The sequence below is a fragment of the Falco rusticolus genome, chromosome 13, assembly GCF_015220075.1.
Source record: "Falco rusticolus isolate bFalRus1 chromosome 13, bFalRus1.pri, whole genome shotgun sequence".
NCBI classification, from domain to species: Eukaryota; Metazoa; Chordata; class Aves; order Falconiformes; family Falconidae; genus Falco; species Falco rusticolus.
In genome coordinates this window covers 29,916,144-29,941,556 of record NC_051199.1, presented here as the reverse complement: position 1 = coordinate 29,941,556, position 25,413 = coordinate 29,916,144, and the positions used below count along the sequence as shown (strand labels likewise).

General features: G+C 48.4%; 1 protein-coding gene and 1 long non-coding RNA gene across 10 annotated transcripts in view; both read left to right on the top strand.

Moving 5' to 3' along the window:
* The first annotated feature begins 7,283 nt into the window (after positions 1 to 7,283).
* LOC119156581 lies at positions 7,284 to 22,650 on the top strand. Of its 8 annotated transcripts, none has more exons than XR_005107206.1 (4): positions 7,284 to 8,498; positions 10,063 to 10,260; positions 21,044 to 21,162; positions 22,120 to 22,532. It is a non-coding gene; the product is annotated as an uncharacterized LOC119156581 (long non-coding RNA). The 8 variants fall into 8 exon arrangements; XR_005107207.1 differs by having other exon boundaries at positions 7,296 to 8,498; positions 10,132 to 10,260; XR_005107210.1 differs by lacking the exon at positions 10,063 to 10,260 and having other exon boundaries at positions 7,310 to 7,697; positions 7,906 to 8,498.
* MBNL1 (muscleblind like splicing regulator 1) overlaps positions 22,651 to 25,413 on the top strand; it is a 111,588-nt gene continuing 108,825 nt past the window's right edge. Inside the window, exon 1 of one of the 2 annotated variants that reach the window (XM_037406507.1) lies at positions 22,651 to 24,413. The gene's annotated coding sequence lies outside the window, so the exon portion shown is untranslated. The remainder of the gene's footprint in view (positions 24,414 to 25,413) is intronic. The other variant, XM_037406527.1, reaches the window with a different exon arrangement.

Here is a 25,413-nt window from a genome sequence, read left to right as displayed (position 1 = left end):
AGTGTGCTCTGAAGCTCAACGCTTGCCTTTTTTCTTCCAGATGGCACTTTCCCTGATCTGGAGCAAGGGGCTGCTTCTGCGAGGGGGGGTGCGGGAGGGGAGCTCCCGGCACGGCTCGGCATGGCTCAGCATGGCTAGCAGTGCCCGCCACGCGTCAGAGGTGAGCTGGCCGGGAAGGGTGGGCGCAGCACCCGTTCCGTTGGCTCGCGCTCTGGACCGACCCACGCAATGTCCTTTTGTGCTTGTTGTGGGTGGGAGAAGCCAGCAGCACGTGAACGGGGGCTGCTGGGCTTGTCTGACGACGAGGTCAGGAAGCAGGAAAATTCATCATTGCCTTCAACAAACTGCATTTGCAGGTGATGAAATTCTAAAGCAAAACCGAGAAATAGTACCGAGCTAGAGACCCCTGGCTGAAAATACTCTTGTTAACAGGTGAGTGTGAGCAATATTCCTGCCTGTGTGATGTGGTTGCACCCGGCAGCAGCGCAACCCCCCCAGCTGCTCGCCTGCTCCCCACGGCTGGATGGGAGAGAGAATGAGAACAGCAAAAGTGAGAAAACTCGTGGGCTGAGATAAAGACAGTTCAACAGGTAAAGCAAAAGTCTGGTTTAATGGAGGTCTTGACTGACCAAAAAAAAAAAAAAAAGTCCCAATCTCATCTCCCACCCCAGAAGGGCCCGGGGATCTTTGGTGCTGAGAGCTTGGCACTGCCCAGGCTGCTGGGCACCAGGCACAGGCAAAACACATGTCTGTGCGGGGCATGTGCAGGGGCCTTGGCAATGGTCAACAGGGCTTCAATGGAAACCGATGCCAAACTTTTGTAGGAACACAGCAGGTGAAATTTGTGATGAGACCAGCACAGGCCTGAATTTGCATCAATGAATTATAGTTACATGCTAATAGCACTGGTTCCTCTGGACTGCTGCTTCGAGCTTTCCTTGTGTGGTTACTGTACTGCCAATCAATAACACTGGGCATTGGTTTCTTCTCTGATGGTTGTTTTTTTTTTGCATAAAGAATATTAACATGTAATGGCACCATATCCAACTTATCAGATTACTGCTTAGTCATCTCATATATGATTAATAGTGATTGGCTGAGATATTTTCAAAGGGATTTAATAGGATTCTACACTGCAAATCATGTGGCTGCATGCAAAGCATTGGGAAGCTATTAAAGGTTTTTTAGAGAAGTTTAGAATTTTCGGTATAAAACTATGCACTTGCATGCCTTGCAGTGGAAAATACCACTTTAATAAGCATATTGGTATTAAATTTAGTATGAAATTAGAAATAAGAGTACTTTGATACGGTATATTCCTTCCTCCTGCTTTTCCAGCACCAGGTCCCTGATGTATACTTCAGATGTTCGTTCTAATCAATATGCTCCTGTAAGGTCTCACTTTCCTCATAATATACACTTCTGTAGATGTAGCAAATGGGAGGTGATGTGCAAAAATGCTGTTCTGTAGAGCTGGTTTACAAGCACAAATACTAAGAAATATCCCATGTAAACGAAAGCACGAACAGCAAATGTGACCTGAGAGCAGGCGGGAGTCAGCGCGCCGCAGGCTCCCAGGGAGGACGCGTGCGCGGGGGGTGCGCCATGCCGCACCCCTGTCCTCTGCCGGTCCCGCAAATGGCTTGGCTCAGACGTGCTTTCTCCATCCTTGTAATGGTAGCTCATGCAAGCTAGCTTAAAAAAAATTTTTACTTTCCCTTCCCCGGCTCCCCACCCCACCCCACCCCCACCCCCCCACCCCGGTCTTTTAACAATAAAAACAACCCCGGCATCTTATTTCCTCTAATCAGCTAATGGAAAGTCTCAAATCGACATTACTTGAAATGATGAGCCCTGGCTGCTCACATCTAATCTTCTTGTACTGAATAGCTGTTGGCACTTCATGAGTTTACCATTCTTCTAACCAAATAAAGCTATCAGGATGCCTGATTGTTTTTCACTGACAGGTTTACTAGAGGAAATCCTCCTTCTGAAGGCGCACAATGGCTGGTGATTTCTCCAGGGTAAGCAGCAGCCAGTAAAAACAAACATTATCCTGTTACAGTGTACTTCTACAAATGCCTGAATTTAAAAAGCTTATATGTGAGGATCGATTGCCATAATTTTATATCTAACAATATATTTTTGAGTGGAGAGGAAGTACTTTTATCATCCTAAAAGAACTTTTTTCTTTATGGTGTGTGGAAAAATTCTGGTTTCTGCTGTGATTTCAAAATTTATATATTTGAGTATATTTGAGGGGAGGATTTAGATATCGGCTACCCTAAGCAAAGCTGTCTTTTGAGGTTCATGTTTGTAGTTCTGTCACAGGGAAATAACCTCTTCCTGATATGAAAGCAAATTATTTTCAGTGCCTCTCTGGCTTCCAGGTTGATTTTGTCTTATCTTCTTCTAATTAACTTTGAGCATTTTAGGGAGGTCATTATGAAACTGCCAACAATGTATTTAGTCACCCTGTGGCAAGTTGCAATATATCTTCAAGAATTTGGTTTTGCTGGGCTAACCATGTGTGTGGTCTGTCGGGTGCCTAAATGTCCGAGAAGCTGTGCTGTGAGGTCCAAGGAGAAGTCTGTGGTGTAGGTGGTGTAGCAGCCATACTTGCTGCTGAGCATGTTTGCATGTTATTCCCAAAGACATTTTCGGTGACTTTAAACTTTCTTCATGCAAATTTTGGTAAAAGTGCCTCCAGTTCCATGGGGCTTTTGGACACAAAATGTCGAGGGAACGGGAAATAATTCCTTGTAAAATGGAGCTGAATGGCATGAAAACACCAACTCCAGATCTTATTAATGGCTGTAACATCAGCTTAGCATCAGTTTGCACATTAACACCCATGGTTTTGAAGGTGCCTTTGCTGGTGGCTTTTGGTTGTGGGGGGTTTTTTTGGTTTTGTTTTTTTAAGGTCTTATTTGAACGGTCCTGCGGGCAGCCGAGAGAGCAGGGAGAGTATTCCTCCCGGGGCAGCTCCGCCAGCAGCAGCCGCTTGCTCGGAGCGTCCCGGGGACCTGCAGGCTGGAGCCTCCCTGCAAAGGAATTTAATTCCTGGCACAAGCCACCTGCTCCTGGCCCGGCTTTGCCGGGAGGGGAGGCAAGAGGAGTTCTTCTGCAGGGAGCTGTCTTGGAAAGCTGTAACATCATCTGTGCAGGGAAAGCAGAGGTGCCGGGAAGGATGGTGCCTGTAGAACATCAGCAGGCTGTGCTGAAGTCTCACGCTGCCTCTGCGCTCGGTGGTGCTTGATGTGTTTGGAGAGCAGGCGGCCTCGCTGCTCCGTCGCGGCCGTGTCTGTTTGGCGAGGGGCAGCAAATCCTCACTGAGATATTCTGAAAATATGCCAGCCCACAGCCCTTTTGGGATTTAACAAGTACAGAAACGGCCCTCGAGTCCTTAGCACGTGCAACCCCCTCCCCGAGCTGCTGGGGCAGCCTGGGTGCCACCCTGGCAGGTGCCAGGTGCCAGGATCCCCCCACGGTGGGTGTTCGGTGCCTCCTGGGCGAGACCCACACATCTGTCCTGCTCCCCCCTGGAGCTTCTCCGTGGTGAAGGGTTCTGTCCAATACGTCTGTTTGAGGAGAGTGATCTGATGGATTACTGTTCTGAAAATTGAAATGAGATCATGAGCACCCATTTGTGTTTGGTTGGTTTTTTTTTTTCTCCTTCATCAGCCTACCCAGACAGGACTTTTTTTTTCTTTATGGTTTTCTAAAAAATGCAGCTGAGCCGGTCACTGGGTTTGTTCTCCATCAGCCAGCTTGCCCTGCCTGGAGCCAAGCTGCAGCCCACACCATTGGCCCCCGGGGGCTGCTGTCCTGGTCACCTCGGTGGTCACTGAGCTCCTGCCTGAGCCCGACCTGGGAGGTGGGATACTGGCATGACCCTGTCTGACGGTGAGCCCTCTGGCTCCCATGTGGAGAGGCTGGGAGGGGAAGACAGGAGAGGGGCTTTTTCTACAGTACTTGAGCAGATATATCCCATTTAAAAAAAAAAAAATCAGTGTAGTGCAGAGAGCTGCTTCAATTGAATTAGAAACCTGTTTCAGCAGTTTTTAAGGACTAAAGCATAAAAGTATGATGGTAGTGATATTTTTCCTAATTTTGCTTCCCTGCATGTGGTGAAGTTTGCTGTTTCAATATGATAACACCCAGTGAAACACAATCTTCAGGCTGTTTGGGAAAACGATGTGCTGGAGTGCTTGCGCTGCAGATGATGTCTGTTCTTGACAGCTGCCTGGATGAGTGTCCCATTCTGCTGGAAATAAATCCTGTGGAGAGCAGGAGCCACCTGGCCAGCAGGGAGCACACAGCAGAGTGCCCGATCAGCAGGCCTGGGGGGACAGCAGGTGCTTTTCTGGGGTTTTTAATTGAAATTCTGGGTACTCAAGCCAAGAATTCAGTGGGTGTAACTTAAATAATGCAGATGTATGGCTCTTTCAACCAGCTGGTGTTGTCTACTGCGATGTTTTATTAGGGTTTGTCTGCTCCATGCCTGCAGATCTAATCCCGAACCTTAATTTGACATTTGGGCTGTGAAGCTGGCGCATCTCTTGCTCTGTTGTGAACCCTGCCCGAGGAGCTGGGTGCAGGGAGCTGCTGCCGGTGCTGCCCGCTGGGAGCCCCAGCCAGGGCAGGGTGGGCTCCATCCCCATGAGGGCCTGGCAGTGCAGGCAGCCAGGAGAGACTCTCGGGAGACCCTGTTCCGGGTGTCGGGCGTGTTTTGCTTCACTTCAGAGAAATGTCATGGGACATTTCAGATGGCTTGATTTCCATAAAATCACACAGAGTTCAGGTTTTGTTTGGCTTTTAGGATGAGCGTTGTGACCTCTGAATGCCTGTTCTAGTCCTCGCCCTTGCCATTGCCTAGGACCAGTTGTGCATCATTTATCTTCCTCTTCATCTTGGGCATGGAGCCAGAGTTAGGTGGGCAGACGCTCTCTCCTTTGCTTTGATTTCGTTATTTCCTGGAGTGATTTTAGTAGTATCCTTAACAAAGCCAGAAATTAGTTTTCCAGTTACCATCAGAGGTTAATAGTCTTTGTTTTCTCCTGACTGCAATACCTTTGGGCATAGTATTTGGTACAACTTGGCAAGGGAAGAAATAACATCAGAATTGACCTTGGTACCAAAATAAATAGAGAGGAATCAATGTTTAATATTAATTATTCTGTTCTCTTTAATAGTTCCTCTGCTTACTGTAAAATATATGAGGTTTCAAGGAGTTTTGTGTGACTTTTGTGATGCTTATGAAAGTAGCTTTTCAAGACCTACTGCCTGCGCAAGGAAGAATAAGCTTGTGTACTACATAAAACAGTTTTCAGACTGCTCTATATAACACTTTATTTTGATCTTTGTCTTGTGTAAAGCAATACTAACAGACTTAAATGCTTCCTTTTAGCTACTTTATTCCTATTTTTAATTATACCAAAGTAATAATTTTTTTTGGAAAGCTGCTGCATATCACTACAGTGATTCAACCTGTTGTATAATGTACTGATCTAACTACATGTAATTTTCTCAAACAGTATTTCTTAGCATGAAGTACTTCAATTTGATTCCTTGTGCTGGAATTAAATCTTATTTTAAAGAAGGCTTCCACTTTATGCCTTTGACAGGCAACCTGTAAATCTGTTTTCATGGACTTGCTGTCTGGATGTGCACTTTCTGTTTATTTTTGTGTCTTTCTGTAACTTGATCTCTCATATTTTTTTCTTCTTTATGTCCATTTCTAAAGCACAAGGTACAAGTAACGATCCCACATGCTGTGGGACTGTCCCTCTGGAGAGCCCCCCATGCCCTGCCGGGGGGTGCAGCCTACCGTGGACGTGGCAGACCAGCCTGCAGCGGGGGGAAGACAACTTGCCTGAAAATGCCCATCATGATTTGCTCCCCGGCTTCTGGTGTGTGTCAGCGGAGCTGCTGCACAAACACAGGAACCGGGAGATTTATTAGAGAGATTAAGTCTTTCTGCTGCTACCAGGTGTTGAACACAAAAAGTAAATTTCAGCAGTTTCTTGTGTTTAGGAATTAAGGGTTTGCTTTTCTGTAACCCTGCCATGAATTTTGTTGTTGCCTGCAGGACTGGATAAAATCCCAACATAAATAATGTTTAAAACTACTTATGTATGATCACGACATTAGCGTCCAAAGCCTGTAATTTTTTTAATATGCTTGTCAGAGTGGGACAGCGAAAGTGTAGAAACACAAATCTCAGCATATAGCTTTGCTCTTTCACGTGCTGTCAGTTGGTTTTCTGCCATACAATGACAGGACTATTTGGCTGCAGTCTGGTATTTGCTGTTCATACCAGTGTACTCAAATTTTCATCTTTCAGGTAGTTCTGACCCAACATGGCCATTAATAATAAATCTCTCAAGAGGACCGGCCAGCTCAGTGCTCCCCTCTGACATGCAGCCTTAGCTCCGGTGCACAACTGCATGTGGGATGTAGCAGGACCAGCTGTAGCTGCTCTGCGTGCAGTTCTGAAGGTGATGCTGTCTCAAAGCTGAGTCTCTCCAAAAGCACAGCAGCTACACCAGGGAACGCGGCCGTGGGGATTCTGCCCTTTGCAGCTCCAAATGAGCTTTTGGCAGAACCCAAACGAAGCAGCCTGTGCAATCCTGAAGTTGTTTCCACTGTTGGCCATCCCAGTTCACCAATAGCCAGTGCCCCAAAATTAGTGTTATTTGGTTGATCCCAGATGTGGCAGTTACAAATATGGTGTTATTTCTGTTAAAGTGATCTTCAAAAGCAGCTGTTGAATTTGACCTTTTTTTTTTTGCTGCTTCTTTTCATTAGCATCACTGAAGTCATCACTTCCAGCTCCGTGCCGATGACAGTTCAGCTCACACGTGGCCAAAGCACCACTGCAGCCTCAAGCCGTGGTTTCACCCTGGCGGGGCAGCTCAGCCCCCACAGCCGCCTGCTCCTTCCCCTCCGCTGGGGTGTGGGAGAGAATCGGGAGGGGCAAAGTGAGAAAACTCGTGGGTTGGGGTAAAGACAGCTCAACAGGTAAACAAAAGCTGCCCCGAGCAGTGCTGTGTGTAGCCTTACAGGTCTGTGTATCCCCCAAAGGCTAGTGCCTTTTTCACCAAAAAAAAAATTTAAAAAATTGTCCTAATATTCATTCACCTGGAATCTGATTTTTATGGTATACATCAATGCTTACTACTGAAATATAAAGAGTACAACTTTAAATGCTGTGTTAGAAAATCCAGCTTACTTTTACGGAACAAACTAATCATTAACCCTGGGCCCTGGAGATACTGCCCTATGCCCTGCTGTGCCCGGAGCTGGTGACGATTGCACCAACTGAACTGCACTGAGCGAGCACTGTTCTGTTTTTATTTAAGTAGGACGGCACTGTGGAAGGGCTGTGCTCTGAAGCAAGTGTTTACAGAATGCAGTCACGAGCCTGTACAGTTTACGAATGGGTTGGCTGTTTCTATGGACAGTTGTGTCATAGAAAAACAGATCATGGAATTTCTTGGTTTGTGTCAAAGTGAAGTGACTGGGGTGTTTTCTGTCTGTTTGCTGTCTGTCCGCTGGGGTTTGTGTATGTCACTGCCTTTTGGTTAAGTGGTACATCAACCCGTTTGTAGTGCTCCAGCAACGCGTGTTTACAGAAGAATCCCTGAAATTGTGGGTGTCTTTTTTTTTTTGCCGTGGCCATACTCAGATCCTAGGTGAGAGGAAGAAGTAATACTTGTGTTGTCTTCCCTTTTTTGGGGGATCTGATAACTTTTAATTTGGGCATGGAGGGATGGGTGTGGGTGTGTATGGACCAGGGCTGCTGGCAGGGGAAGCGGCATAATGAAGCAATGTGACTTCTTGAGGTGCTGCGAACCCAGTGCCAGCCCTAAAAAACTTTATCTCTGTTGGTTAATTCCTCAGACTGGGAAAATATGTGCCATAAAAATGCTTGTTTGGAAAGTGTTTCATAGCAGATGATGTGTTTGAAAGTAGGTCTCAACTAGACCCATGAGAATCAGCAGCGTCTTCTAAAGAAATTGAGGACTATGGTTTACTGAAGAGCCGGGGAGTCACCGAAGGGTGAGGCAGTGGTGATTTGTGAACTGGAATGCCTTGGAATTTGCATTTGCAGTCTGCAGTGACTGAGAAATTTCCTACAGACATCAGATATCGATGTAACTTTTGCATCGGGAGCCAGAGCCACAGCCGAGCCCTGGGACCTCCGGGGCAAGGGGTGTAACTCCCACTGTAACACCGCAGGGCTTCCCTTCGAACCTGTAACCAGCATGCTGAGGAGTGAGCCTAAATATCTGGTTTAAGCCCCGGGATCCCATTTTCTGCCATGAGCTGTAAAGCATAAAGCCCTGCCCATGCCTGGGGTGGTGCTGGCTGGGCACAGGGCCCCAGGGATGCTCTTCGGAGCCGAGAAACAGCCAGTCCCAAGGCAGGTGGCCCTTGGACTGACAATGTTGGTCTTCTCCAGAGCCCTTGTGATCTGCTGCTGCGCTCTTCAGGTAAGGAATTAAGTTTTTTCTTTCTCCTTTCTCTTTTGCTGTCTTTCTCTCACACTTGTAACATGCTATAGTGTATTTGCGTAACAAGGACCGTTGCCATCTACTACTGCTATGATGAAATATCAGATTTAATGTAGATTTTTTATTTTAATTTGAAAGACCTCAAGGCCAGGCTGCTAATTTCTGTTAGGCTCAGCACCCTTTTTTGGTGCAGGTTCTGGGAAGAGCTGCTGTACTGTGGCAATATGTTTCATCATTTCATCAGTGCAGACGGACCCTCTCACCTGCAGGGACAGTCAGTTCGCTCTTCTAAAATGCAAAAACTGGTGTCCAGCACATATAGAGCTTTGACTGTCGTTTAGGGATTTAATCACTATGGCAGTGTTTTGTAACTTCTAATTCCGAGTATTTGGAAAGTCATTCTATTACTGTCTGCAGTAATGCAGTCAACAAATTCCCCTGCATCCTTGTGCAGCCTTATGTATCTTGCGCAGAGAATGGTTTTTCCACAAGTGGATTTTTCGTTACCTCAAGAAGAATATTTAGTGTGAGATGCCACAATTCAAGACTTTACTGTGATGACTGTATCTGCAGAAGCCAAACAAAAGCTCTGCCAGCTGTACTGCCCCAGCTGTCATCAAAGAACATGAAGCCCTCTTCCTAAATATCAAGTTTTCTAGTAGTTATAATAAAGTTTTGGGGATTGACAAGCCATATATATGGTGAGGACAATATTATGTCAATCATTTGGTCAACCACTGGAAGAAAAAAAATCACTCAAGCAAATTGTTCTTTGATTTAGAGCATTGCCTAAATAAAATCACTTCTTTCATTTAGAATATTTAAGAGTATTATTCCTCTTAACGCATTCCCAACGCTGGCAGCTGCTGCCTCTTTCTGGGGGTGAAGAGTTACAAAGCGCAGGGTTGGTGCTGAGCAGAAATTTGTGGTTCTGCCCCGTGGGTAGTCCTGTGCCAGGGCCCTGAGCAGCTCCGGCTGGTTCCCAGCTGGGCAGTGAGGGCAGCCTGGCCCTCCCACGGGCAGTGGGCATGGGGAAACCTCCCGCTTGCTACGGCATCCTGGCCAGCTGCAGCCCTGGGAGCACCAACATGGCGCTGGGCTACAGGTGTGCGCTCACCTTCCCCAGAAGTGCTACGCAGAAATTAAGGAACCTATCAAAAGCAGGTAGTGTGTTTTGTGCGGTCTGCTCCAAGTCATCGATGTCGTACTTGAGCTGGTTATCAGTTTTAAAAAAATTACCCATCAAAGAAAAAGTGGGACCAAGTGTGTGTGGAAGTATAGATCGATTTGAGTACTTCAATTTGCCAGGCTGGAGGAGAACTTTAAGCATTGCTTCAGTGAAGTGGTAAACACGTGATGCCCTTTTCTGGGCAGGGAACCAAGCAGCCCATCCTCAGCTGCTTCAGGCTGCCAGGGCACTGCTGTGCCCGGGCTCCCTGGAGGTGCCCTTGCACGCTGGAGGGGCTGGCACCAGCCAGTCCTCTCCCGGGATGCCGCTTGTGCCCCGTCTCCTCAGGCACATTCAGCTGTCCCCCCCCCCCAGGGCCAGAGGGAAAGCGTGGGAGCTGAAATGTGGAAACAACCTCCTCGCCACGCTCTTCCTTCCCTGCAGCAAACTGTGCCAAGGTGCAACGTGGACCCAGTGCCAAAGGCTGTTGATGGCAGGCAGCCAGGGCAGGTCCTGCCACCCTCCTCCCCAGCCTGTCCTCTTAGAAACAGCCCCGCGGACACCAACTTAAGGGTAATTTTTTCCATTTGAGCGCTCGTGGCTGTGCTTTGACGCAACAGTTCCCAAAGCCCTGGCATTTCTTCACTGCAGGGACTGTGTTTTGTTGTTCAGCACAGTGCAAGCAGGTGGGGAGGGCTGTGCCCAAGCAGGGGCTGAGACCAGCTGTGGGACACCCTGAGGTCACCAAGGCTGGTGGTCCTGCCTTGGCTCCCTCTCCCAGCAGCATCCAGCAGGGCGTTTGGTGGCCCGAGCTGGGCTGTTTGCAGAAAGGCTGACGGCACAGCTCCGGTAGCAGCCAGGTAGGCTGCAGCATCCTGGCAGAGCGGCTGCGGGCGCTGAGCTCCCGCGCTGCTGTGCGGCACGGTGCCCTGCTGGCATGCTGCCCCACGCCTCCGCTGTGGGCTGGCCTCAGCACCTGTGTGCCCACCTGGCCGGGCCATGCAGCCAGCCTTAAAAGGAGAGGAAGGGCATTTCCTTCCTGGCATGCAGGCCTGGCGATAAAGAAGGGGAGGGAGACAGCCTTTGGCATTGCCGCAGCTGGCAGAAGGGCTGCAAACCCAAGTACCAATGTACCAAAAGGTGTACGGCACTGTCACAAGGCTCCTGGCGGGAGCAGGGGCACAGCTGCTGCCAGAGCACTGAAATCCCTTGCTAAAATATGAAGGGAAAAAAAAAAAGGCATTCTCTTTATGTAGCTAGAAATACGTGGGGCACAGAAAATCATGTCTGCTACACTCATTATAATGTAATTATTTAAGTCAATGTGCAAGCTAACCTGCAATTACTGTCCATGTTCACATCAATGTGAAATTTCACTTTGAAATGTAATTTTAATCTCCCTCGTTGGCAGGAGGGGAACTGCGCTCACTGTTGTAGACTTCCATCTACATAAGTACTGTTAGTGTGACTATACATGAAAGCCTGTGTATTATTTTGGAGCCGTTCTGCTACTCACAGTGTTGAAGTGAGCCAGCAATATTAATAGGTCTCGGCATTTCAGTGGTAAACCCAGCCAACACCATGCTGGCGAGCTAATGCTAATCAGCTGATGTTGCTGTAACAAATATTGGAAAAGAAATGATGGTTGTCCTTTAGATTGTGATCCTTTCAAACGTCTCTGTTCTTGAAATTGCTGTACTGTCTGTAAAGGAAGACTTGCTGCGTACTTCCACTTGTGCAACCTGGCAGTTTTGCAACAAAATACTTTGAAAATGCCCTTGCTTTGGATTGCAGATATATAAAAACCTCTTGCAAAGCAAAGGAAATACTTTGATAAAGTGCCAAAATGCCAGAGCTTTCACACAGATCAGAGTTTACCGCTTCTGTAAGCACAGCAGTATACATATGTTAGTTACTTTTAATATTTAACTAAGTAGTTGGCTACAGTCCTTCCACGAAGAATTTCTTTGTTTCTAAATGTGGCTGGTAAACTATTTGATGCCTCTACTCGAACTGCAGTTCAAAACATCATTTAATTGCTGAAGCATGCAACAGCCCTTTGGTTGTTTCACAAAAAAACAGCAAAGGTGGGTAGACCTGTTCCTCAGGTGTGATCCTGTGTTTGCTCCAGCTGATGGCTGTTCTGCTGGATTGCGTGGCCTGGTGCAGCTGGGAAGGGGCAAGCGGGCCTGGGGAGCTTGGGCAGCGTTCTGGGAGCTGCGTGGGGACCTTGGGCAGTGTTCTCCCGGGAGCTGCGTGCCCGGGTGGCAGGGCGTGTGGAGCGGGCTCGGTCTGGGGGTGCGCAGGAGACAGGTACACCTGGTCTGCTGGGACAGCGTGTTGGGGGGCTGCCTGGGTTAGGGGGCAGTCCTGTGTGAGCCTGGGGCTGGGGCTGCCCTGGGCTGCCCGTTCAACTGGCTGCATGGCCCTGACAGCCAGGGGCTCTGCTGCAGACACAAACCAGGCAAGAGATGGGGAAAATGACTTTTTTTTTTCTTCCCTGAATTTACGCATTATTGCCCACTGTGGCTTTTCAGGAGGATGCATGTCCAGGATTTGAATTCCTGTAGGGTCTCTACTTAACATGGTCTCCTCCATCTCAAACTGACAAGCTGGAGTTGTTTGAAATGCAATGCTTCAGGCAAACAAGAAGCTGAGGCTGCTGCATTGTTACAGTATTTTGGCTTAAATAGTGTTTTTCCTGGGGGATGGGTTGTGAGGGAAAGGTGGAAGAGCTCGGGGTGGGGGTGAGGAAAGTGCTGGTGCCCAGGCAAGTCCCCTAGCGCAGGGCAGTGAGCAGAGCATCACAGCAGACTCAAACGCCCCCCTGGGATTTGCTAGGCTCGTGATGAGGGTGTCTGGGTGTCTGACACAGGGTCTGGAGAGAATGGAATGCTCCTGGGGAGCAAGGCAAACCTCACTGACCATGCCCACATGTTCCACAGCTTACTTATGGAAGAGATTTGTTATTTCTGCTAGTTCCCAAATCCTATTTTATTTCTTTTTACTGAAGTGGCTACAGGATGTCTTCTGCTGTACGATAAACGCTGTTGTGTGTTCCTCGTACATGAACTGGCACTTGGGCTTTCTGGAGAGGGGGTAATAAGGTTGAAGGGAATGTTTTCACGATAAAATGTCAGGGGTTTTATTATTAGGTGAAAGTGCTTGTGGGCTTTCAACTATGACATAGTGTACAAGTCTAATACTTTTTATTTAGTTAAAAAAAGAGTACTGGGCTTGCCTGTGAAGGCTAGTTTAGGATACTGGAGAGCTGAGTCTGGCATGAAGAAATGACGATTGGTTGTGGGTAAGTAAAGAGATATTTGTGATATTTGCTGGTCTCTTTCCTTTTTTATTAGACATACAAGAGCTTTTCAGTGGCTGTCATAAGTATTGTTTACACTAAGGCTTGGGAAGCTATGTCTTGTCTGGCCCACAGGGTCATAAAATTTAAAGAGTTAGATTGATGGATATCTATACTTAAAAAATCAACAATTAGTTGTTTTCTTTCTCTTTGAAGATACTTCTTTCTTTGACGAAGGTATCGGAGTTGCTTCTACTTCTGTTTGGCTTCTAATACTGAGTATTTCTAATTCCAGTAAACATTTAAAACTGTTACGGGTTTGATATCACTTTGAAAACAGTGTTATATATGCAGATCTAATTTTCTTTTGGGGGACTGTTATGAACTGTTTTGTTAAGAATTAAAGTTTTAAAATGGATAGAATTCAAGTGTTGTTAAGGAGGGTAAATGAAAACATCTGTTTGTAAAGTCTGCCAAAGCCTGTACTAAGTGGTGGAAACCCTCAAGCTCAACACTGGCATGACACATCACATGGAGGGGCTCTCATTGCCTGCAAGGGACCCTGTAGCCACGGTTCTTCTTTGGGGTGACCAGCACAGCTTTGGCTGGGTGTCTGTCAGCCAAAGGCGTGGGGGCGAGGTGGGGACATGGCCCCCCTTCAGGGGCTATCAGCTAGCAACTGCTTCAGGTGGGCTGCTCTGCAGTGATTAATTCTTTGGGTGAGCTGCTCTGTGGTTTTGTAAAATCCAGAGTCTCCAGGTTTTACTCCAGAGGAGGAGATTGGTAAAATCAGACCGGGGTACCGGCGGCTTGGTCAGGCTGTGACTGGTGTGATGGCTTCTCTGTGCGCTGCAGCCATGGAGGCTGCCAGAGTGACTGCCAGCACGGGGCTGGCATACTGGCTGTGGGCAAATACACCTATATGGGATTAGGAGACTAAAAAAAGCTCTTCTATGTGTAGCACACAAGTAACCCTCTGCTTTACTCTTGCATTTAATTGGAAAGGCGGTCTAGCATGCACATAACTCCTCCCAAAATAAGTTACCGGTGCTGAGGAAGCAGAAGGGGTGAATCCATATGAAGCAGCTGGCTAGCTAACCTATATCTCCATTTGTTAAGGATTAATGACTTTTGAAAACACTGGCAGTGGTTTTGGTAGTTTCCAGAAGCCTTACTGCAGGGGGCTGTATATACCACCTTGGAGGAGAAAAACAATTTCCTTCTGGTAAATCCAGTTCTGGTCTCCCTAGTGAAGTAAGGGAAGCAATAAGAGAAGCAAGAGAGAATGCGCCTCTTGCTGGAAGCTGTAACCAGTGAGGGAGCACGGTGCCATTGCCTTGTAGGCTGAGCAACCATGTGATAATGTGCCTGATGAAATGGTACCAAAGGGACGGCTCTGCGGGGCTTCACAGAAAGGATGGACTAGTAAAGGAGGTCAGTAATAAATATTTCTTCTCTATGTATGTCAAAGGGATGAGGTTACGTCAAATCACCTTTAATATCATTAAGGATGTGTAAGGGGAGGATAATGACACAATTGGATGACATGGCTCGGTAGGAGCCCCTGGATGCCCAGGTGAAGCTGGCATGTTGGGCAAAGGGCAGCAGCACTGACTGGTGGGGCAGCGGGCTGGCCCTCAGCACCGGAGACTCCCAGCCATGCCGGCTGGTGACTGGCTGTGGGCATGACCCTCCTTGGTAAGGAGAGAGCTGGCAGAGGCACAGTGGGGGCAGGCAGTGGGCTGGGTGTGCAGTGCAGACCAGCAATGGGCAGCCTTCCTCCGCAGCGCAGTGCCGGGGATGGCCGTCGGCATGCAGGCACCGCGTGCCGCAGGTGCGAGGGGGCCTCGCCCGCCCGGGGAGGGGGAGAGAGGGCTGGGGAACCTGGCCAGGGGTTAACGTTCAATCTGGCTGAGCTGGTACAGGCAGGAATGTGATACTGCTCTGGAAGGGCAAGGAGGTTGCTAGTAGCAGGGAAGGAGTTACTGGCTGTTTGCCAGGTGTTGGGTGATAACGGGTGGAACTGAAAAAGCAAATTAACTAAAGCACTAGGCCTGAACATCTGCAGTAACCATCTGTGGCAGCGTCCTGTGCTGCTCAGCAAAGGGAGAGGCACCCACCGGCACACAACACCCGGGAGCACGTGTTGGGAAGTGACAGCGTGTGCTTCCTTGGAGCAAATGGGGATAGACCTTATTTTGTTTCTAACAGTCTGTGACTTTGCTATATTAGGCATCTGTATTTCTCACATGAATGAGGCTTAAATCGCTGCGTTGTCAGGAGGCCCATCCTTTGAGAGGCTGGTGGTGGCAGGTTCATTGCAGTAACAAACTTCGGGAAATGATCAACACCTCAGCCTGGTGATCCACTTCTTAGTCCTTCAGATTTGGGAGAAATGAAATTAGTTGAGAACCTTAAGGGGGGAGATGGCATTTTTGAAGGGCTGTAGCATACTCAGAGTGCAGATCTTCATTATTCCCATGGCATGGAATGGGATTTTGAAAGCAATGTCGAACAGCAAAGCTGGTGGTGACAATGAATGGTGTCGTAGGTCTCATGCCAGTGTTTGATACTGAAGAAAAGGTGTTTCAGTAAAGTGAAGGTCGGGGTGGGGCATGAACAGGTAACCTTGCCAGTCCAGTAACTGAGCGATAATGGAGCACCATATATTGACCCTGATATGAAATGAGAATGTTTCTGGTTCCAGATTCACAAATCAAGTTAACTAGAAGGTGAGATAAAGATATTCTCCAGTATTAAAAATGAAAAGCACGGGAGCATGGCTGGCTCACCCATTTCAAATGCCATGCTTATGCTGGCATGTGTCCAAGGGGCAAAGCAGTCTTGAGTATAAACAAATGGTCAGAACTGCTGTTTGGAGGATTTGTCAGCCTGCTCTCCAAAGCACTCACCAGCTCACTCTTTAAAACTATCTGTTATGCCTGGATACATTCAGCAATAAATAAATACAGCAGAAGAAGGGCCTTTAACAGCTATCAATGTTGTTTGGGATTTAAATTCTGAAAGGAAAAAAATGCAAAAGACAGAAGCCAAATAAGTATCGCTCAATTTTACCCAGTGTACTTTGTGTTTATGTACTTCCCATCTTCAGTATTCAGGAATTAAATGTTTTACTTCTCCGAGCCAACCCCCGCTTCCTCCTTACAGTTGGACTTGATGATCTTGAAAGTCTTTTCCAATATGTGTGACTCTGTGACTATCGGATGGAGCTCAGGGGAGCTGAGGTGCTGCCGCTGCTGCCCACCGATGTGCCCATGGCAAAACTGGTGGCCAGCGTGGCTCCGCTCACACAGTTTCTCGTGGGGAGTTCTAGGGAAGCTGCCTAAATGACACAAGAAGGTACAAGAGGGTCTTTTACAGCCCCAGTTTATTACTACAAATTACACTGGTTTCTAATCTAAAAATATTAGGATCATGCTAGTAGTTCTCTTACTAAGGAAGATACCTTTGTTTCCAATCTGGATCTGTTTGACATGAGATATGGCAGGAAGGCAAAGCCGTTATCTGCAAACATGGGGATGAAAATGAGGAGAGAGGGTATTTTATCTCCGAACTAGGGAGAGAAGAGATTGTCCATCTGTTTCCCACATTTCCTCCAATTCAGATAAGCCCTTACAAATTAATCAAAGTGTCCTCATTCTTTTCAAACAAAAAGCTCCTGCTCCTGAAAACTTTTAAAATCATTACTTTTCAAAATAGAGTCAAAGACCTGATCAAAATTCAGAAAAATAATGAGAAGAACAGAGTCAGACATCTGGCCAGACAAACTACAGCTTGAGTAAGAAAGTATTAAAGCTACTGATATGTTTGGAACAGAAAACCCTTCAACACAGAAAAAGAAAAAAGCAGCATAGGATCAGTTCTGTCTGTTCTGATGGAAGTGGCCTGGATTATTATTTTTCAGTGGGGGAAGAAAAAGTAGAATTCAGGACGTTCCAAATGGATTCTCCCCCACTGCCACCCTTCAGTTTTATATGTTACTAGATCATCATTTGAACATGTAGCTTCAGTTTAACATATTAGCTGCTTTTTTTTTTTTTTTTTTCTTTGCCAGTCATCATCATTTCTATCCCACAGATGAAAAAAACCAGATTTAATTGCACAGCTTTTGTACACAGCATGGTGTCAGGGATCACCTGGAAGCTGGGGAGGGGCTTTTTACAAGGGGTGTGCAGTGACAGGACAAGGGGAATGGCTTTCAGCTGAAAGAGGGGACCTTTGGATGAGATCTTAGGAAGAAATTCTGTGCTGTGGGGGTGGGAGGCGCTGGCCCAGGCTGCCCAGAGCAGCTGTGGGTGCCCCGTCCCTGGCAGGGCTCAAGGCCAGGCTGGACGGGGCTCTGGGCAACCTGGGCTGGGGGGAGGTGGCCCTGCCCGGGGCAGGGGGCTGGAGCTAGGTGGGCTTTAAGGGCCCTGCCGACACAAACCGTTCTGTGAATCTGTAAGTAAACTAACTTGGGCATTCTGTGGTTTCCAGGTGTAATGTAAAGTTTGTTCCCTTTGGCAAAAGCTTTATTAAGGCTTTACCATCTCATCAAAAGCACAGACACAAGTGTTGGAAAATGGAAGGGGTCTCCAGGGCAATGGAAATATTAATTCAAAAAAAAGTTTTTGCGTGTCATAGCCCTTCTCTGCTGGCACTGTGATGTCAGAAAGGAAGAAATGGAAATGCCAATTAGCCTGCTGCAGTTAACAACTATTAATGTGAACAAAACTGGAATTAAGTTTGTTTTCAAAGGATGTCAGCACAAATGCAGCTCGTATTGCGGGGTCGGGATCGCATAGTGTATAAACATTATTGTACGGTTCAATCCTGGTATTTTTAACTATGGATGATACCAGTGACGGAAATGCTGCCTGGCAAGATGTATGCCAGTGGGGCCATATAACAGAATATTGAAAAGGCAGAGAAGTTCAGGTATTTTCTTCCTGCTCAGCCCCACGTGTGCTGTCACTGGAGCAGGATAGCAGATGTCCAGTCTGTTTATCAAAGAGCAAACTGGCTTGGGGAGATGTGAGCCAGTTTATAAATCCCCTCATAGGAGAGCACTGACGTTTTAGGGGGTTTATATATAGCACAAAGGTCTGCGTGACTGCCTGGCTCCTTGAGCCAAGAAATTTGCAGAGCTTTCACTGAAGTTGGGAGGCTTATAAATGAGGTTTGTGGCAGCAGTGGCTAGTGTGACTGAGCCCTGGGAACGAAGCAGCTACAGGGGGATGCCAGGCAGTGCATGCTGCGCAAAGGGGCTTTACCCTGCTGGCATTCGTAATGATTTTTGATGGGGTTTAGGAAGACTTTTTTTTTCTCCTGTGTCAGTGGGACTCTTGTACAGAGCTACCTGGAGCTCTCAGGAACTGGCTGCATCCCTGCTGAGTTTAGTACACAGTTTCCCTGGAGAATTATTTTATTTTAGCTCTTGTTACTTCTTGGCTGTGTTATTCTCTTTCAGATCCTGCTCTGTTGAATAGTAAATGTCCTGCCTGGGAAATACTGTGTATGAGTGATACGTGAGCGTATGTGCCCATTAGCTCCTTTGTAAAACACGAATGCTATGACATACATGGGTGGCATTTCTTACATTTCTGCTTCTTGCTCAAATATAATATTTTTAACAGAGAACAAGTATTAATGAGAGGTATTTCCCCCCAAAAAAAGCAGAAATTCTCTGTTAAAAAACCCAACTGATTATAAACTTGGAGCCTTTCAGCATTATGAAGGATATGTGCATCTGGAAGAACAAATTGCTTTATGAATTTTTCATCTATTCTGCAGCCACTATAATTTGTGTAATTATGAAATCATGTTATTGACTCAAAAAAAAAATGAAGTAATGTAGAACTGTTTACAAACCATGAGCAATTGTACACCCTGGTTTGCCCTGATTTTTGTAGTTTCTACAACAGCTGTTGAAGTGGACATTTCTAAGAGCCTTTGCCTCCACAGAGGGTGGTGGGGGGGACGGTGTCGGGCTGGAGGGCAGCAGCCTGCTCCCCCTGCACCCGCTGCCTGGCCGAGGGTCTCAGCAGAGCTGCTCCTCCTCAGTAAGGCTTTTCTTTAGGCTTTGACCTGAGACCTGCTGGTCTCCCCAGCTACTCAGTAAGTCTTCTGGTCATGTTGCCCACCTTCCCAGTGCCCAGAATCTCTTTTGAAGCGGCATCCCAAATAGAATTAAAAATGCAATAATGATCCGTAAGAACAAATGATACCAGAAGTCTGGCAGTGCTCAAGGCCAGGCTGGACGGGGCTCCGGGCAACCTGGGCTGGGGGGAGGTGGCCCTGCCCGGGGCAGGGAGCTGGAGCTAGGTGGGCTTTAAGGGCCCTGCAAACACAAACCATTCTGTGATTCTATGAACCCCCCAAAAACTATAACACATGCTAAGCCCTGTAATGATGGTGTCATCTTATGGCTCTGCACGGCCCTTGGGGTTGAAGCACTTCCCCACCAGGGCTGCTGTTGGGGGGACAGTGCTGGAGCCCACCCGGGGAGCGTCTCCCTGGTCCCTTCCCCAGTCTCGCACAGGCTGCAGTGCCACATGCTCCTCTGAGGCTCTTCAAGTGGCTGCCATGCTGTGCCATGGCCTCTCCAGGGCTTTGTCGCGTGAATTGTGAATCAAACATCTCAGCACGTTTACATTTTCAAACCAAGAGCCTAAATCATGGCAAATCCGTGCCAGTCGGTGACATGGTGGCCTTGCTGCTGGCACCTGGCACCAGCCCTGGGGTGGGCATCTGCCCTGGGGATGGAACATGAGGGGACGGCACACGGGGCCCCGGCACAGCCCTGGCAGCAGACACGTTGGTGGCATGCTCTGGAGACCCTTCCTTCATGGCGTTAGCAATCGCTAATGGCATTTGTAGGGAAAGAAAGTATTCTGCTTAGCTCTTCTGCTTTCACGTCCTGTTCCACACTCTGGTGTGGCGTTCCCGTGTGTGTGATACCGGCATCTCCCCAGCAATGAGTCCCTCGCGGCGCTGCCGCTTTAGCCAGGGAAGGCGCCGAACACACCGGCAAGCTGCCAGGCAGTGCCGATGGCCCAGCAGGTGTGGGAGGCAGACAGCCGCGCCATGCTCAGGTCCGGCTATCCTCTCGGGGAGCACTGCTGCAGGAAACCTTCGAGAGAGAGAAGAAAGCCCTTCCAAAGGAGCTCATTTTTTTAATATCTGTGGAATAAGGCCTGAGAGAGAGCTCAGGCTTTGAACGACTTTTTAATAATAATAAAGAAGGAAAAGAGCTAGACAGAAAGCGTTGTCATCTGACCTGCCACTATATATCTCCCAAGCAGTCTGGTGTTGGAGACACTTCAGCTCCATGCAGAAGAAACACAGCAAAGCAAATGACAGTCTGAGCAAAAGTGTGCCAATGAGTTCATCTTTTATCAGTAATTAATGAACAGTTTACTCATAATCACAGCATGAAGACTTCCCCAGCTGCGTATCTGACACTGCAGGGAACATGTACTGGCCCTGCTCTAAACACTCTATAAGCCCATGTATTAATAACACACTAAAATTAATTGCCTGAAGAGCCAAGGCGGGGTGATGTTTGCTAATGTGCTGTGCCCAGCAGGGCAAGAGCTTCACGACAAGTGAGAAAATCTTTGTTGTTTTATCTGTGATTTTTCAGACCAGAACAGGACCCCTCACTGGGGATGCTGCCGTTCGGATGGAGACCTTGAGGGCGTGTTGGGGCTCCTACACCGGTGGCTGGCACCCGTGGGAAATTTTATCTGTCATATCTCTGTGGCTGAAATTTCTGAGTACCTTTCACCCTTGTCAGAGATGTTACTCTGAGCAGGCTGCTGAACCTCTGAAAAGCCCAGAAAAATGACCAGCGTGCCTGTGCTTTGCCTGAAAAAAATCTGGATGGGAAAAATAGATTCTTCATGCATGGTATCCATGTCCTTGCAAAAAATGCACCAAATACAACCCCAGGAATAGGTATTTCTTAGAAGACTGTTCCAAAACCTTAGTAAAATCAGATCAGCTTATAATTTACATTCTGCAATTTATGTGTATTTTGTTATTTATTAGAAATTGAGATCACAACTCAAGGTTTGGAACTTTGCAAGTCCTGGATCTGGCTTTACGTTCAAACGCTCCATTTGGGAAAGACTGCTGGTTAGCGGAAGAAACATTTTTTGCTGGTGAAGGTAACTCCAGTTTTCCTACTGTTTGCTACATTAATGATGTCAGTTGATGAAACTAATGATGCAAACCCCAGAAGGAAAAGGCTTTACTCTTAAAACTGATGAAACCAAAGTTCTTACCCTGTGTCTTGCAGGATGTGTGATAACAGAATTTGCTGTTATGCTGTTCGGTCCTGGTACATTTTGGGGTAACTGTGATGCTTTTGAAGAGAGAAGAAAACCAAGATTTTAAATGGGATAGAGCTCTGATTAAAAAGCCTTACCGTACTGAAAATTTGCACAAAATCATTCAGGCATACCAGGTCGTTTTCAACTCTCTTGATTGCTTACCTGTGTCTGGAGGCTCAAGAATAGTTACCAAGCGATAATGTTTTTGTGACATATCTTGTGAGGAGCACTTTGCTGTAAATATATGTACTGTACTGCACATTCTGCCTTGTAGTGTTGGCACCAAACTGTGTGCGGGACAGCTGGCGTTTCTCCCCTGCCTCCTTAGTGCCTTCTCCCTCTGCCTGCCCCTGTCAGCCCTGTTCCTCCAGCTGTGCTCAGTGGCTTGCCTATTTTACGTCAATAATTTTCAAAAAGAAAATATAAACTATGCAATGTAAATTTCCTTAACCTTTTTCATTGTAAATGAAACATACATGAAGTTTGTGGGCTTAGTCTTCATCATCCCCCCCCTCCCCCAAGAAGCAGTAGCTGTATAAATACATTATTTGAAAATTCACTGCTTAGCAGATGTCCGTAGTACAAATTCTCTTAAACAGTTAATGCATTTTAATGTACTATCTACTAAGGAGCAATTAACACTTAAAGATTAAACATGTTCCCCACCACACCTGCTGTGGGTTAAGGATTTCCATGTGGGCAGGGTAGCAGCATCTCATCTCATTCGGTTGTGTGCCTCAGTTTAAACAATCCTGATGCAATTTAACAGCATCCATACAGGGAGTTTGCCAGCAGGAGAGAGGGTGTCGGTGTCCTGCCCTGCCACGTGCGGGCCGGCCGGGAGGAAGGTCGACAGTGGCTGGGTGCAGCACGGGAGGATGTCGCGCCATTGAACCACAGCTGCCTGGCAAAGCCCGTCTCTGTGAGTTATTAAAAAACATTTCCTAGGGTTGTCCATGTGCAGGTATGTTTCATTCATAGTTGTTGTTTGGGCTTTTAACATGGAAAAAGCCAGGTTTGTAAATCACTTCCTAATTTTCAGGTGTAAAGGTGAAATGTGGTGTTATATAAAGTGCCCAAGTATCAAACCTGAAGCATCCTGCTCCCTGAAAAACAGCTTTTGGTAATTCCTGTAGGAATTAGCAGTTAAGTCCCTCTGCCTGCAAAGCAAGTGTAAGCATATTACAGTAAACATGTTGTGCTAAGTGCTCTGCTTATGTCTGTTCTTTCCCTGCGACAGATCCTGGAGAGGTGCTGTGTGCAACACCCCGATCTTTGTGAGAGCTGAAAACCCTTCAGAGGAGGGGGACCTTGGGGGCTGCTCCTGCTGCAGGCAGCCTTCCCTCCAACCAGCCCACAGGGCAGAAGTTTGACAGCGGTTGCAGAAGGGAGCCCTGCTGCTGCTGTGACTTCTCCTTTCCCGGCAGGCAGGGCTGTGCTGCTGCCCCCACTGCTGCCAGGAGAGGCCATTGCCCAGCACCGGTCCTGCCTGTCCCTGCCGGCTTCTGCCTGCCCACCCCACCTCAGGTGGCAGGGATGCCAGTGTACGTGATCAGGTCTGGAGAAAACCCCTTGCACTGAAGGGCAGGTCTTGCAGCAGCCTCAGTGAGGAAACCGTGCAGATGAAGACTGCTCCTGCCCCTGTCCCCGGTGCAGCCACCTTTGCTGCCAGTGCTGGGCACTGCTCGGCCAGCACACCAGGCCTGGGGTTGCTGTGGTGTGCCATGAGATGTGCTGCGCGGCTCCTGTAAAGCTGTTCAGTTCACTCATACAGCATCCTGTAGGGTGAGATGGTGGACTTCCGTGCCTTGACACCAGCTTTCTGACAGCATCATGACACTAGACACTAGTAAAGGAGTGGAAAGAAACGAGATCCTGCCCGTAACTACTGCTGCCGTTGACTGCAGCATCCCTTTGCAGTGGTTTCTGGGGTACTTCTAGCTGCAGGCTGCACCTCCAGCATGCCCTGGAAGCAGGAGCAGTTAAGGGAGGCAGCTGCTGAGAAGGAGGCTGCTTTGCAGGCTTGGGTCCTGTGCGCCGCAGCCTGCAGGCACCCAGCCCTCTCGCTCTGCCTGCGGAAAGCAGCTTTGGCAAGCGGAGAGGAAGGCGGGCAGCACTCCTGTGCAGCCATGCCTGGGCTGCTGCTTGCCAGCTGCTTGCCAGCTGCCACCCACATGCCCCCCATGCCCTGGGCAATAGCCCCTGCACCCTGCGCAATGCCCCCCATGGGCAGCTGGCCCCTGCCGAGGTGCTGCGCCCGGGGCTGGGAGCCACTCTGCAGTGTCATGCAGGGCTGGCACTGAAGCCAGGGGTGATGGCATTTCCCTCCCTGGGCTGAGCAAGGGGCCTTGCTAGCAAGCGCTGCAGCGTGCAGCAGGCTCTGGCTCTGCAGGGCTTGGTGGAAGGGCTGTTGCTGGCGCAGGAAGCCTGGAGATGGCAGGGTCTGTGGCAGGAGTGACAGAAACGGGTCTAAATGTCTCTGCTCGGCAAGGCCAGCAGCGTGCCAGCCGGGCAGCTGTTATCTGCAGCTCACAGCAGGAAGGGAGCCCCCGGGCACCGCCCCAGCCATCGCTCAGGTCCCAGGGACTGAGGGCGATGGTTCTGCCCCGGGCAGCCTGAGCCCGTCCCCCCCGCCAGATGCTCATGGGCAGATTAACGGGTCGCAGCGGAGACGTCTGCAACTGGTGCATTTCAAAGTGCGCATTTGTGCTGGGACGTGAGCTTCCCCGGCGGCGAGCCACGCTGCAACTTGAGATGCGGCTGCAATGCAAAAGCACTTCCCCTTGCATCTCTTTTTTTAATAGCTGAAAGTAATTTTTGCTTCTTTAAGAAAATATACATGCAAACCACAGCCCGTTGCCATGGTTACTACCGTATGCTACTGTGAATAGCTAATTTCACATCCTTAGACCTATAGGCATTGGAACACGTACTTCTTCTGGCCTTTCGCTGTTTCCCCCCTTGCTAGGCCACCGTCCCGCGGTTGCAAGGAAAGCATGTTGTAATTCGCCCTGCGACGCCGGAGGCGGTGGCTGCACTGCCACAGCCTGCAGCACGCTCCATCGTGCCCGCGCGGGAGGCCCCAGGTAAGAATTAAGCTTTTTACCCCACTTTGTGGCCCCTGCCGGCCATGCAAATCGGCAGCAGAATAGGGTACAGTTGTTTAGTAGGTTATGGTAAGTTGCTCAGGAAGCTAAATTGTTTTATTCTGTCTGGATTCCGTTGCATCTACTGTGGTACATGGGTCTTGCTATCCTAAGAGAAGTTAGGGAAGGTTTAAATAATGCGTTAAAGAAACTAAATGTAAGATTTTGTTATGTAAAATTTAACAAAACTCTGCAGTTCTGAAGAGTATTTAAAGTAGTAATGGGATTTCAAAGCACAGCCCCCATGGTGCTCGCTGGGGTGCAGCGGGACCCCTCTGAGCCAGTGCCAGCAGCACATGGCCCAAACCTGGCGCGGGCATCTGTTTCCCTTCCTCTGGTTTTACTGTTGCTTTGGCAGTTAATCTCCTGCGGTCCTTACTCCGCTGGACAAGTTGAGAGGAAGATTTTTCAGGTGTTGCCAGAGCCCCGTGGGCTGGCTGAACGGCTGGCCGCACAGCTGGTGGGGTGGTGGCACCGGCGCCATGGCTGTGCCGCCATGCAGGCTGTGCCGTGGGCCGAGCATGGCTCCCCTGGCGTGGGGGTCCCCGCCAGCCCTGGGCGAGGCGGGTTGGTGCCTATCCTCGCAGCATTGCTCCCCGGGAGTTGACGGTAAAGTCTACCAGGAATTAAAATGACATTAATCGCCTGAGAGCGAGCCTGTGGTTTCCTGCTGTGAAATCTGCTGCTGCAGGCTCGTGTCCCACCAGTTTCCATGATTAGATGGGGTGCTGGGTTGCAGGCAGGCTCCACCCGGGCCGGGCACCCATGCTGCTCCCCGGGGAAGCTGGGGTGCGGGTGGACCCTGGTGCTGCTGGCTGGGGTCCAGCACCAGCTGAAGGGCAGTAAAGACACCATCTTTGCAGAAAGCAGAAAAGGCATAGCGTATACAGTAAATATTTGCCATGAAATTAGCAGCGTGAATTTTACTTGTTTATATGCT